The following is a 15,569-nucleotide window of genomic DNA, read 5'->3' on the forward strand; positions in this document are numbered from 1 at the left end:
AAAGTCAGGCCTTTTAGTGCCCAAATTCTTGAATTGCTGATGAACGCATGACTTATAATTTCCCACGAACAGCAACTTGTCCAATCCTGGATTAGCTGGCCTCATCGATCCGGTCACATTCCCATCATAAACAAGGAGCAGATCATCCTTACGCCCCTGCCTGTCAAAGCCCAACCTGGGCAGGAAACTCCTGTGACTGATGGCTGCTAATGACCCAACCCAGCTGCTGAAATTTGTCCCAGTAATCCCAGTGCAGGGGCACAAGCCAGGGGGGGGGGGGGGGAGATAGGATTCCGTGTCCCAGCCCGTGGCATTAACTCTTGGTGCCCTGCTCGGGCGCACTCTGTGGGCATAAAGAGCAGAGGCTTCTAAGACAAGATGCCAGCAGACGACCTGATAAGAACCAGGAACAGAGGACTGTAGGGAGCTGGGGAAAGGGGCCATATGGGCGTTGCTGTGTTTTCTTTACATTCTTCAGCTTTAAGAATGGGACGTATCCGAGGAGTCAGATCCAACAGTGACAGGTGTGTCTGGTGGCAATAACGCAACCCCGGACTGTAAAGGATACTCTCTCCTCCCACAGCATTGTGCACTGAGCACAGCTATGTCCCTCTCTATATCAGATCAACAACGCCAAGGACCAGGTCACTTCATCTTGCCGAGACTCCGAAACATCACTCCAGGTAACTGCACCATTTCCTTCTTACGTGATTTACTTATCATATGTATTACGTCTAATATGCTGAATAGTCTATGGACATAGAGACAAACGGAGCTGGATTAGTAACATCAGTTCTCCGTCCCAAAAGTATTAATACAGCCTCTTTGACTTTTAAACTGGTTTACAACATAAAACAAAAAAATGACAAGAAGTTCCGACAGGGAGCTGTGGTTCCTTTCCTGGCTTAGGAGTAAAATATCGGAGGTTCGAAACTATGTCACATAGGTCGTAGATGTGGTTTGCACGTATTTACTAAATAAAAGTCGGTTTGAAAGAGTAAAAGTCAATGAAGAAGAAGAAGAAAAATGTTAAAGTATACCTAAAGCAGAAACGTTTTTCATTTCAATGTTTGGAATTGTTAAAGTGTACCTCTGGGATAAATAAACAATGACATGTATGATTCAGTCTGTCAGTAGCCTTAAGGGCTCATGTACGCGGGGCGTTTGGAAAACTCTTCTGAACGATGGAAACTGACTGCTGGAAAACGTAGGTTAAAAAAACAACAGTTTTGCATACCGCGTTTATGCGTGTTTAGAAGCGGTTTTAAAAGATAACCTCAGGAGACCTTCCCAAATGCACAGAATGCACTAAAAACAGTAAAAAAATTAACTATTTCAGACATTTTGAGAGAAATAGAGAGCAGTATGTGTTGAGATGACCTGTCTTTTCTTTTTTTTTTTTGTATTCTGACACCAATGATGGGACGCTATTCCTCCCACTGACACCAATGATGGAGCACTATTCCTCCCACTGATACTAATGATGGGGCACTATTCCTCCCACTGACACCAATGATGGGGCACTATTCCTCCAACTGATACCAATGATGGGGCACTATTCCTCCCACTGACACCAATGATGGGGCACTATTCCTCCCACTGACACCAATGATGGGGCACTATTCCTCTCACTGATACCAATGATGGGGCACTATTCCTCCCACTGATACCAATGATGGGACACTATTCCTTGCACTGACACCAGTGATGGGATACAATTCCTCCCACTGATACCAATGATGAGGCACTATTCCTCCCACTAACACCAATGATGGGGCACTATTCCTTGCACTGACACCAGTGATGGGATACAATTCCTCCCACTGATACCAATGATGAGGCACTATTCCTCCCACTGATACCAATGATGAGGCACTATTCCTCCCACTGACACCAATGATGGGGCACTATTCCTCTCACTGACACCAATGATGGAGCACTATTCCTCCAACTGATACCAATGATGGGACACTATTCCTCCCACTGACACCAATGATGGGGCACTATTCCTCTCACTGATACCAATGATGGGGCACTATTCCTCCCACTGATACCAATGATGGGACACTATTCCTCCCACTGATACCAATGATGGGACACTATTCCTCCCACTGACACCAATGATGGGGCACTATTCCTCCCACTGATACCAATGATGGGGCACTATTCCTCCCACTGATACCAATGATGGGACACTATTCCTCCCACTGACACCAATGATGGGGCACTATTCCTCCCACTGACACCAATGATGGGGCACTATTCCTCCCACTGACACCAATGATGAGGCACTATTCCTCCCACTGACACCAATGATGGGGCACTATTCCTCCCACTGATACCAATGATGGGACACTATTCCTCCCACTGACACCAATGATGGGGCACTATTCTTCCCACTGACACCAATGATGGGGCACTATTCCTCCCACTGACACCAATGATGGGGCACTATTCCTCCCACTGATACCAATGATGGGGCACTATTCCTCCCACTGATACCAATGATGGGACACTATTCCTCCCACTGACACCAATGATGGGGCACTATTCCTCCCACTGATACCAATGATGGGGCACTATTCCTCCCACTGATACCAGTGATGGGATACTATTCCTCCCACTGACACCAATGATGGGGCACTATTCCTCCCACTGACACCAACAATAAGGTGCAACTTCTTCCACTGATACCAATGATGGGGTACTGTTCCTCCCAGTAATACCAATAGTGGACCGCTATTCCTCCTCCTACTGACCACAGGCGCTATGTAACTGATCAACCCTGTGGTAATGTTTATTCTCACTGATGTTGGGCCCAGGACACTTTATACCCCCACTGGCCACAATCTTGCCCCCCTAAAGTCTGGAGGACAGTAAACTGGCCCTTTGTAGAGTTTGGAGACCCCTGCTCTAAAGCAACCCGGCCACTTTTACAGTACCCTGGCACGGCACTTGGCATGCGTTTAAGATTTTTCATTTTTCCTGGTTTTAATCATTGTGTCATATACAGGAGTATACGTGCTCCTTCTACGGTTTCAGTATATCCAGGAATCTGAAGTTATTGCAACAAACTGAACACGCCTTTAAAATCTATTGTGGTCAGCCAGGTCAGGCCGACCCATAGATCTGAAATCAGACAGAGAAGCAGTGCTGCACAGCTACAGGGAATTACTGCCAGGCAGGAATCACAGTATGTATATATATATATATTATACTCATATGTATTTCCAAACGCGATATTAAAATATTAAACTGGTACAAAACACCGCAATTGAACTGCTTCCCAAAATAGTCCCAGTCAATGCATGCTGTGATTGATGACTGTTACAGATGCTTGTGCTCTCATCCGAACTGTCAAGCCAACAAATGGCTGCTGTCCTAACTGAACCCATACGCAACACCACGCCAATGGCAGATCAGAGGGTAAGATGGCAGTTTCCTTGACTATAAAGGATAGGAGGGTTTAGTTCCTCTTTAACAGATATGATTATGCTGAACTAAATCTGTCATGGAAGAAATGTAGGGATGCCATTGCTGGCGTTTTGAAAATGCAAGCTGACTGGCTGTCATTCTGATCCACTGGTTTTAATATTTAATGATTCACTGAGCCAAAAGACACAAGCTGAAGCTGGAATAAAGTCAGAAACAGGGGTGGACTGACCATTTGGAAACTCGGGCACTGCCCGAGGGTCAGTATGGGCCCCCATGAGATGCCCCTGGTACCTTTCATAGGCTTTTTTGGGTGTGGTTTGAGCAGGGGCGGACTGACAACTCATGGGGCCCCCCGGGCAATATGGGATATTAGGGCCCCTGTGTCCTTGCCCAAACTCAAAAAATGAAAAAAGGTACCAGGCATCTCATGGGGCCCCCTACTGACCCCAGGCCCTCGGGCAGTGCCCGAGTTTCCAAATGGTCAGTCCGCCCCTGGGTTTGAGTGTGGGCAAGGACACAGGGGCCCCATGATTTCCTATTGCCCGGAGGCCCCATGAGTTGTCAGTCCGACCCTGGTCAGAAGCCTTTATCTGCATTATTCCTGAAGCAGGAGGGTCAGCGAGAGTGCCAGGCAACTAGCATTTTCAGAAGTAGAACACAGCAAAGGTAGCCCCCATGTTTCTGTCATGACAGTTTACCCTTAAGCAGGCCATACGTGGGCCGAATTCCGAACGATTTGTCGATCGAAAACATCGTTCGTTCTCTAATCCAATGGTGCCACCAATGATTTCAAAAATCGTTAATTTTTCACGGATTTTCCAGCATGCCCGATAAACGAAATGGGGAGGAACCACGAAAATCGGCTGGTGCCATTGCCCCACTAACAGAGCAAAAAAAAAAAAAGCCGATTGTTTTTAGGTCTGATTTTCGAACGAAAAATCATTCGAAAATCGGCCCATGCCTTAAAGTGACTCTGCCACTATTTTAAGTCAGAATCCAAGGCATCTCCCGTAAGAAAAAAAAAGTTGTCCACAACCAATTCAGTTGATCTCCACTGTCTATGTGAGCTACCCTGGCTGAAAGATCCTCTGGAAGTGTTGGATTCTTGGTCCCCCCCTCTCTGCATGCTGAAGTTCCTTTCTGTCAACCCTCACATTACTCCTGAACAAAGTAGTCACATAGCGGCCAGCAGGAACAGCCGAAGAGTGCAAATTAACGGTTTTTCACGCCACTGGTGAAAGGGGTAAGTATTAACCATTTCATCAAAGCGATTCTATTGATTATATAAATATATATACAGTTGTGTTCAAAATAATAGCAGCGTGTTGAAAAAAGTGAGTAAAGCTGAAAATCCTTCTAATAGCTTTTATTTCCATCCACACAAATGCATTGGGAACACGACACATTCTATTCCAAATCAAAACATGAAGAAAAATACATCAAATTTGTGTTGTTCCTCTAAAAAAATGGAAGAAAAGTGAATATTAGACGGTTCAAAAAAATCGCAGTGTTTGTATTCTTCTTTACAAACTCAAACATTCACTATATAAACTGAGAAATGTTTGAAGATTTTGCTTTCCTTTGAATGACTTCATGAATATTTGGTTGTAGTCGCACTGTTTCTGAGAACTGCTGTACATCTGTGTTGCATGGAGTCACCCAACTTCTGGCCCCTGTGATCAGGTATTCCAGCCCAGGATGATTGGACCACATTCCACAGTTCTTCTCTATTTCTTGGTTTTGCCTCAGAAATGGCATTTTTGATGTCACCCCACAAGTTTTCTATTGGATTAAGATCCGGGGATTGGGCTGGCCACTCCATAACGTCCATCTTGTTGGTCTGGAACCAAGATGTTGCACGTTTACTGGTGTGTTTGGGGTCGTTGTCTTGTTGGAACACCCATTTCAAGGGCATTTCCTCTTCAGCATAAGGCAGCATGACCTCTTCAAGTATTCTGATGTAATCAAACTGATCCATGATCCCTGGTATGCGATAAATTGGCCCAACACCGTAGTATGAGAAACATCCCCATATCATGATGCTTGCACCACCATGCTTCACGGTCTTCACAGTGTACTGCGGCTTGAATTCAGTGTTTGGGGGTCGTCTGACAAACTGTCTCCGGCCACTAGACCCAAAAAGAACAATCTTACTTTCATCAGTCCACAAAATGTTGGGCCATTTCTCTTTAGGCCAGTCAATGTGCTCTTTGGCAGATTGTAACCTCTTCAGCACACGTCTTTTTTCCAACAGTGGGACTTTGCGGGGACTTCTTGCAGATAGCTTGGCTTCACATAGGCGTCTTCTAATTGTAACAGTCCTCACAGGGAACGTCACACCTTCTTTCATCTTCCTGGAGCTGATTGTTGGCTGAGTCCGCGCCATTTTGGCTATTCTTCTATCCATTCCAATGGTAGTTTTTCACTTTCTTCCACATCTTTCAGGTTTTGGTTGCCATTTTAAAGCATTTGCCATCATTTTAGCTGAGCAGCCGATCATTTTCTGCACTTCTTTATATGTTTTTCCCTCTTAAATCAACTTTTTAATCAAGGTATGCTGTTCTTCTGAACAATGGCTGGAACGTCCCATTTTCCTCAGAATTTCAGAGAGAAATGCACTGGAACCGGCATGTACAACATTTGCTGCCCTCCTTCCTTAAATAAGGGCAATCATTGCCACCTGTTTTTCAAAGAATGAATGACCTCACTAATAGAACTCCACACTGCTATTATTGTGAACATGTCCCTTTCAATGAGTGATTCAATGACACAGAATCAGCAGCATGCATGTCATGACTGTTGGGTCTGTTGGATTTCTATTACTCTACTACACCTGCTAGGAAATTATTTATCATGTAGAAATATCATTTCTACCAAAAACAGTGATTGATCCGGTTAGTGATGTCTGACGGCTATTATTTTGAACACAACTGTATATATATACACACACACTGCATATTTAAGACATTTCAGGCAGAATGTTTTTTTGTTTTGGCATATTATTCACACTAGATGAAGGCCATCAACTAACAGCTTTCTTGCGGCTTAATCTCCCCTCATAACCACCATTGCTTACTGCATGACATCATCATGTTTTAATAGGATTTGGCCCCCTCCGTGAAATACTTGGACAGCAATGTGTGAGCTTGACGGTATAGCAATAGCGATCATTTAACAAGAACAACATTTTAAGATGTTTTATTTCTCTTTGTGTATTTTAGAAATGTGACTGGATATAGGCTAAGTTCATATCTGTGCGGGTTTTTTTTTTTTTTTTGCGTGTTTGCAGATCTGCAGAAACACACGGGAAGCCATTTAAGATCATTTTGTACGTGTCCTGTTCACATCTATGCAGTTTCCTCCTATGCAGTGCGTTTTTTTTTGGAAAAGCATCAGGGTCTTTTTTAAATGCAGGAAAGAAGAAAAAAGCAACCAAATGCCTGAGCTCCTGCGCTGGACTGTGGACTCCACAATCTCAATATCCTCACATATGTATGAAAGGAATGCAAGCCTTCCTGCCCTCAACAGACCAGGGAAATCCAAAGAGAACTGTATATAAAGAGACAAAAAGAGGGCGCACGGGCCTGGTGCATTACCTTTAAAAATGAGATTTATTTATAAAAAGTAAAATATTCACAAGAGAAATAAAATCAAATGGAAAGCACATCACAAGGGATGCAATGTGGTCCAAAACCCCTGAAGGTGGTCTGGTGGGGGACTGTAGACCTCTAGATAGCTGGTGTCTGACGCGTTTCGAGGTTGTACCTCTTCCTCAGAGCCAGGATTTTCGGAATGCATTTACAAATATATGTAAAAATATATGTTAAAAAAAAAATTTTTATATGTTAAAAAAATCTGAAGAATATAATTAAAATATATATATATTTTTAAAAATATTTTTCATATATTTTGTAATATATAAAAAACACATTTCAACATGCAGTGTGTGAGTATATGTATATAATACACAGTATATATGTGTATGTGTATATATATATATATATATATATATATATATATATTTTATATATATATATATATGTATTTTATATATATGTATTTTATATATATATATATATGTATTTTATATATATGTATTTTATATATATATATATATGTATTTTATATATATGTATTTTATATATATATATATATATGTATTTTATATATATGTATTTTATATATATATATATATATATGTATTTTATATATATGTATTTTATATATATATATATATGTATTTTATATATATGTATTTTATATATATATGTATATGTATTTTATATATATATATATGTATATATATATGTATATGTATGTATACATATATATATACATATAAACGCTGACGCGTTTCGAGGTTGTACCTCTTCCTCAGAGCCAGGATTTTTGGAATACATTTACAAATATATGTAAAAATATAGGTTAAAATTACTTTTTTATATGTTAAAAAAAGATTTGAAGAACATAATTAAAATATATATATATTACAAATATATGTAAAAATATATGTTAAAATTACTTTTTTATATGTTAAAAAAAATCTGAAGAATATAATTAAAATATATATATTTAAAAAAAAATATTTCTTATATATTTTGTAATATATAAAAAACACATTTCAACATGCAGTGTGTGAGTATATGTATATAATACACAGTATATATGTGTATGTATATATACAGATATATATATACAGTTGCAATAAAAAGTATGTGAACCCCTTGGGATTACGTGGAGTTTTGCATGAATTGGGCATAAAATGTGCTCTGAATGTCATCTAAGTCACAACAATAGAAGAACACAGTCTGCTGAACATAATACTACACAAACATTAGATGTTGCCATGGTTTAATTGCACATAACATGTAAACATTCACAGTGCAGGGAGGAAAAAGTATGTGAGGCCCTAGCTTAATGACTTCTCCCAGAGCTGATTGGAGCCAGGAGTGAGACAACCTTGACTCCATTCAGTGTGATGATATTGGATGTGTTGCTGACTGCTGTCCTGCCCTTAAAAAACACACACCTGTTTTGGGTTTACTGGTTTCAAGAAGCACTGTCTGATGTGAACCATGCCTCGCAGAAAAGAGCTCTCAGAAGACCTACGATCAAGAATTGTTGACTTGCATGAAGCTGGAAAGGGTTACAAAAGTATCTCCAAAGCCTTGATGTTCATGTGTCCACGGTAAGACAGACTGTCTACAAATGGAGAAAGTTTAGCACTGTTGCTACTCTCCCTAGGCGTGGTCGTCCTGTAAAAATGACTGCAAGAGCACAGCGCAGAATGCTGCATGAGGTAAAGAAGAATCCCAGAGTGTCAGCTAAAGACCTACAGAAATCTCTGGCACATGCTAACATTTTTGTTGACACATCTACAATAAGGAAAACATTAAACAAGAATGGAGTACATGGGAGGACACCACAGAGGAAGCCATTGCTGTCCAAAAAGAAGATTGCAGCACGATTGAAGTTTGCAAAAGAGCACCTGGATGTTCCACAGCACTACTGGCAAAATATACTGTGGACAGATGAAACCAAGATTGAGTTGTTTGGGAAGAACACACAACACTATGTGTGGAGAAAAAAAGGCACAGCACACCAACATCAAAACCTCATCCCCACTGTGAAACATGGCGGAGGGAGCATCATGGTTTGGGGCTGCTTTGCTGCCTCAGGGCCTGGACGGATTGTTGTCATTGATGGGAAAATGAATTCCAGAGTTTATCAAGACATTTTGCAGGAAAACGTACGACCATCTGTCCGCCAACTGAAGCTCCGCAGAGGATGGGTGATGCAACAGGACAATGACCCAAAGCATACAAGTAATTCAACAAAACAATGGCTGCAACAGCACAGAATACGCCTTCTGGAGTGGCCCAGTCAGAGTCCTGACCTCAACCCCATTGAAATGCTGTGGCATGACCTTAAGAGAGCGATTCACACCAGACATCCCAAGAATATTGCTACACTGAAACAGTTTTGTGAAGAGGAGTGGTCCAAAATGACTCCAGATCGTTGTGCAGGTCTGATCTGCAACTACAGGAAACGTTTGGTTGAGGTTATTGCTGCCAAACGAGGGTCAACCAGTTATTAAGTCCAAAGGTTCACATACTTTTTCCTCCCTGCACTGTGAATGTTTACATGTTATGTGCAATTAAACCATGGCAACATCTAATGTTTGTGTAGTATTATGTTCAGCAGACTGTGTTCTTCTATTGTTGTGACTTAGATGACATTCAGAGCACAGTTTATGCCCAATTCATGCAAAACTCCACGTAATCCCAAGGGGTTCACATACTTTTTCTTGCAACTGTATATATACACACAGATATATATATATATATATATATATATGTATGTATGTATGTATATATATATGTATGTATATATTGAAATATATTTTGAACTATATTGAATACGCCCAAAATTGTAGTATTTCAAATATATTTTTCTTAAATGTGGGAGTATACTACACAATTTTGGCTTTTCAAACAATGGGGTCTACTTATAAAAAAAAAAAAAATCTTTTTCACGTTCTGCTGCACTTTGCTGCAGTTTCACCAAATGTTGCTTAAAGTAAACCTGTGCTATAAGTAAGTTTATACACACGAAAATATATTGTATTGTGTGAAAAAGAAAATGACCGCCATGCTGTCTATTTAATATTTATTGTAAACATGAATTCTGTTCACCCGGTCTTGATCTGGGCAGCCTTGCTAGACAGGTCCCCCAGACTCCAGTGAATTTAAAAGTACAGTTTGGCCAAGGGGGTCACCCCTCAGCTGTCCCATCCTGTAGGCATTTTCACAATGTTAGACTGACATCAGGGAACAAAGCATAAACTCACAGCACTGATCCGTGTCCTACCAAGCTTGAACCATGCAGAAGAAATTTGGAAGCTGATAGAAAGTCACCGTTTTGGGTTCTTACTGTAGCTACATTTAAAAAGACATTTAATTATTTTTAATAAATTCTTAACTGGATTAAATTACGTTTTTTTTAATATCTGCCTGGAGTTCAGTTTTAATTGGATTAGGATTCGTAAGTACAAAAGGAAACAGCTGAACCAATAGTACATTCCTCTACCCTACAAATAAAGCCCAGGGCTTCTTCCACAATTATATAATCGCTATCTCACATTAGCAAACCTATCATTGGTGGCAACTTACCAGCAACAGAATTGCGCTCACCTGCTCCATTGCTATTGCTTCCTTGCTGGTTGAACCAGTGACATGTGACTTGTGGCCAGGGGCGGACTGACAACTCATGGGGCCCCCGGGCAATAGGAGATCATGGGGCCCCTGTGCCCTTGCCCAAACTCAAAAAAGCCTATGAAAAAGGTACCAGGGGCATCTCATGGGGCCCCCTACTGACCCCGGGACCTCGGGCAGTGCCCGAGTTTCCAAATGGTCTGTCTGCCCCTGCTCGTGGCTGCTCCTTGCTTGGGATGCTTGGCTTTTCGCCCACAAATGGGGCAACTTTATAAGGGCAGGCGAGTGCTCGCATTAGTGATTCTGTTTCTGGTGAGTTGCCACTGGCAGTGGGATCACTCGTGTGCACCATGAGTCTAAAGCCCCTTACACACTGGCCGAATATTGTCAATTCAACAGAAAGCGGCAGATATTTGGCCCATGTGTACACTAGTCTGGCCGGCTTCTGTTGAACGGGCATCTCTAGAAATCCAGCATTCGATCAGCGCTAGCAGCCAATGGCTGCTGATGCTGATCAGTGTGTTGTGGCGGATTGGCAGCCCCCCTGTCAGAACACAAAAGCTCAGGGAGATTGCAGGCCATACACGGGTCGAATCCCGAGCAAATTTTCTTTAGAAAATCGGAAATTTTGTGCGTATTGTAATCCGATGGCGCCACCATTGATTTCGAAATTCAACCAACCAAGCCTTCAATTTCTCCTCTGCCGCTACAGAAAAGAATTTTCGTGAGCAAGAATTTTCTTTTCTTCCTAGGTCACAGCTCATGTTCATTTCTTTTTCGTTTATAATTCCCGCACGATTCTCCCATCATTGTTTTGAAATTAGTTCGGTTTTGAAAATTTTTTTAACATGGTCCGATCACTCAAATTCAATGGTCGCGTGAAAATCGGCCATTTCTGTGACCCACTAATGGTGCGAAATTCAAATGAAAAGTCTTAGAAAAGATTTTCGAAAGAAAAGTCTTTTGGAGTTCGACCCGTGCAGTGTGAGTACAGTGAAACACACAGACACGGCCCCCTAGTAAAACACTCCCTACACACAGTTAACCCTTTGATCACCCCTCATGTTAACCCCTTCTTGCCCATTGCCATTAGTACAGTGTCAGTGTTTTTAGGGGGGTTTTTTTCTCCATTTTTATTAGTAATGGCGGCGATCAGCGACTTATAGCGGGACTTCGGCAGATATTCTGACACTGGGGGGAACTGACTTGGTGTCACTGACATCCCGAGGTGTCACTGACATCCCCAGCACACATGCGCGCTCCCAGCACACATGTCCGGTACTCACGGAAAGGTCCCGGTCTGCTCTTTCGATCGGGACCTTTCCTGATCATGTGACCGCCGTGACAACGTGTCACAGCGTTCACATGATCCCGGAACTCTGCTCCGCCTCCTGGCTTTTAAAACTCTTAAAGGGCCGGGAGGCGCCAGCGGGAAGGGGTTAAATATTACATTTTTGCCAAATTCCCCTTTTCATGGTAATTATAATAATAATTTTTTTTGCTAGTGAGGTCTAGCACTTTGACTTTTTTTCTTTTTTTAATTCACCGTTAGTTTGGAAGTGTCTTCTATAGCAAGCATGTAAGTCTACGAACAGATCATCAATTAAGAATGAGAACCATCCCTCTGAAATTGTTTCTGCAGTTGTCCGTCAGGAAACCCCTGTGGCATTCCAGCGATCTTCTGCACTGATGCTCGGAGCCCTGTCTCCTCTGTGTCATGTTCTCAGGGCGGAGGGAGTCCCATCTCTCGGCTGTACGAGATTCGTGCCACCTGAGCCAAGGATGAGGCGGAATCTCTGGCCCAGTGCCCAGGCTCCAGAGGGTGCAAATCCTGATGTTCTATACATAGACTGAGAACATGGTTTTGTCTGTGTGCCTGGCATACCATCAGGAAGATCTCTGCTTATGTAAACAGAGCGTAGACCGGGCGGTTGCATGGCTCTATGGAGCAGGAGTGCCCTGGGAGGCATGGTTCATAGGATGCCACATTGCACAATAGGCTGCGTGTGTGGCCGGGATGGAACATAACATGGTTTCTATACATAGAGAACATTTGATATTCACACGGATGAATCATTTTATGTGATCAGTGAGGTAAATCGAGAGAGGACAAACTTAGTTGACCTATAATTGTCCCCGTTTTAAAGCAAGACTAATCTGCGCCTGAGCACCACAAACTAAAAATGCTACTTCATTCATTTTTAATATTCAAAGCAAACTCACCCATCCATCCATGTCTCCGTGCTTTATTTTGTAGCATTTAGTATCTTAAAGTGTTACTAAACCCCGGACCCTGCATTCACTATATCTGCTCTCCCTGGACCACGCATTCACTATATCCTCTCTCCCCGGACCCCGCATTCACTATATCCGCTCTCCCTGGACCCTGCATTCACTATATCCGCTCTCCCCGGACCCCGCATTCACTATATCCGCTCTCCCCGGACCCTGCATTCACTATATCTGCTCTCCCCGGACCCTGCATTCACTATATCTGCTCTCCCTGGACCCTGCATTCACTATATCTGCTCTACCTGGACCCTGCATTCACTATATCCGCTCTCCCCGGACCCTGCATTCACTATATCTGCTCTCCCCCGACCCTGCATTCACTATATCCGGTCTCCCCGGACCCCGCATTCACTATATCCACTCTCCCCGGACCCTGCATTCACTATAACACTCTCCCCGGACCCTGCATTCACTATATCCGGTCTCCCAGGACCCTGCATTCACTATATCCGCTCTCCCCAGACCCTGCATTCACTATATCCGCTCTCCCGGACCCCGCATTCACTATATCTGCTCTCCCCGGACCCCGCATTCACTATATCCGCTCTCCCCGGACCCTGCATTCACTATATCTGGTCTCCCAGGACCCTGCATTCACTATATCCGCTCTCCCCAGACCCTGCATTCACTATATCCGTTCTCCCGGACCCCGCATTCACTATATTCGGTCTCCCCGGACCCTGCATTCACTATATTCGGTCTCCCACAGTACACACAGCATGGAAATGCAATTATTTAAATAATTATAGTAAATTATAGTAAATATAAACTGCTAAATACAGTTGCAAGAAAAAGTATGTGAACCCCTTGGGTTTACGTGGAGTTTTGCATGAATTGGGCATAAAATGTGCTCTGAACATCATCTAAGTCACAACAATAGAAGAACACAGTCTGCTGAACATAATACTACACAAACATTAGATGTTGCCATGGTTTAATTGCACATAACATGTAAACATTCACAGTGCAGGGAGGAAAAAGTATGTGAACCTTTGGACTTAATAACTGGTTGACCCTCCTTTGGCAGCAATAACCTCAACCAAACGTTTCCTGTAGTTGCAGATCAGACCTGCACAATGATCTGGAGTCATTTTGGACCACTCCTCTTCACAAAACTGTTTCAGTGTAGCAATATTCTTGGGATGTCTGGTGTGAATTGCTCTCTTAAGGTCATGCCACAGCATTTCAATCGAGTTGAGGTCAGGACTCTGACTGGGCCACTCCAGAAGACGTATTCTGTGCTGTTGCAGCCATTGTTTTGTTGAATGACTTGTATGCTTTGGGTCATTGTCCTGTTGCATCACCCATCCTCTGCGGAGCTTCAGTTGGCGGACAGATGGTCGTATGTTTTCCTGCAAAATGTCTTGATAAACTCTGGAATTCATTTTCCCATCAATGAAAACAATCTGTCCAGGCCCTGAGGCAGCAAAGCAGCCCTAAACCATGATGCTCCCTCCACCATGTTTCACAGTGGGGATGGGGTTTTGATGTTGGTGTGCTGTGCCTTTTTTTTCTCCACACATAGTGTTGTGTGTTCTTCCCAAACAACTCAATCTTGGTGTCATCTGTCCACAGTATATTTTGCCAGTAGTGCTGTGGAACATCCAGGTGCTCTTTTGCAAACTTTAAACGTGCTGCAATATTCTTTTTGGACAGTAATGGCTTCCTCCGTGGTGTCCTCCCATGTACTCCATTCTTGTTTAATGTTTTCCTTATTGTAGATGTGTCAACAAAAATGTTAGCATGTGCCAGAGATTTCTGTAGGTCTTTAGCTGACACTCTGGGATTCTTCTTTACCTCATGCAGCATTCTGCGCTGTGCTCTTGCAGTCATTTTTACAGGACGACCACGCCTAGGGAGAGTAGCAACAGTGCTAAACTTTCTCCATTTGTAGACAGTCTGTTTTACCGTGGACACATGAACATCAAGGCTTTTGGAGATACTTTTGTAACCCTTTCCAGCTTCATGCAAGTCAACAATTCTTGATCGTAGGTCTTCTGAGAGCTCTTTTCTGCGAGGCATGGTTCACATCAGACAGTGCTTCCAGTGAAATCAGTAAACCCAAAACAGGTGTGTGTTTTTTAAGGGCAGGACAGCTGTCAGCAACACATCCAATATCATCACACTGATTGGAGTCAAGGTTGGCTCACTCCTGGCTCCAATTAGCTCTGGGAGAAGTCATTAAGCTAGGGCCTCACATACTTTTTCCTCCCTGCACTGTGAATGTTTACGTGTTATGTGCAATTAAACCATGGCAACATCTAATGTTTGTGTAGTATTATGTTCAGCAGACTGTGTTCTTCTATTGTTGTGACTTAGATGGCGTTCAGAGCACATTTTATGCCCAATTCATGCAAAACTCCACGTAATCCCAAGGGGTTCACATACTTTTTCTTGCAACTGTACCTTTTCTCATCAGCAGTAAATAGCAGTCTTGTAACTTCTATCAGTGTCCAGCCGAGCACTGGTTAATCTTGTAGGAGGAGTTTTCTTTCTGCTCTAGGAGGATGCTGAACTCCTGACCTCTGTCTGGACAGTGCTGATTGACCCTGTGCTGATCACATGCACTCTCTCGTGAATAAAAAAAAAATTCCTCTAGCAGTACACACCAAACTGAGCATGTGCAGA

The 15,569-nt window shown here is 42.6% G+C and overlaps 1 protein-coding gene across 1 annotated transcript in view; it reads left to right on the forward strand.

The window, feature by feature from the left end:
- The first annotated feature begins 371 nt into the window (after positions 1-371).
- The window catches only part of MYLK2 (myosin light chain kinase 2), a 55,355-nt gene continuing 40,157 nt past the window's right edge, over positions 372-15,569 (forward strand). Inside the window, exon 1 of the mRNA XM_089662538.1 lies at positions 372-683. The gene's annotated coding sequence lies outside the window, so the exon portion shown is untranslated. The remainder of the gene's footprint in view (positions 684-15,569) is intronic.

The sequence above is a fragment of the Staurois parvus genome, unplaced genomic scaffold (assembly GCF_062004578.1).
Source record: "Staurois parvus isolate SC_StPar_1 unplaced genomic scaffold, SC_StPar_1.0 ptg001490l, whole genome shotgun sequence".
Classification (NCBI taxonomy): domain Eukaryota; kingdom Metazoa; phylum Chordata; class Amphibia; order Anura; family Ranidae; genus Staurois; species Staurois parvus.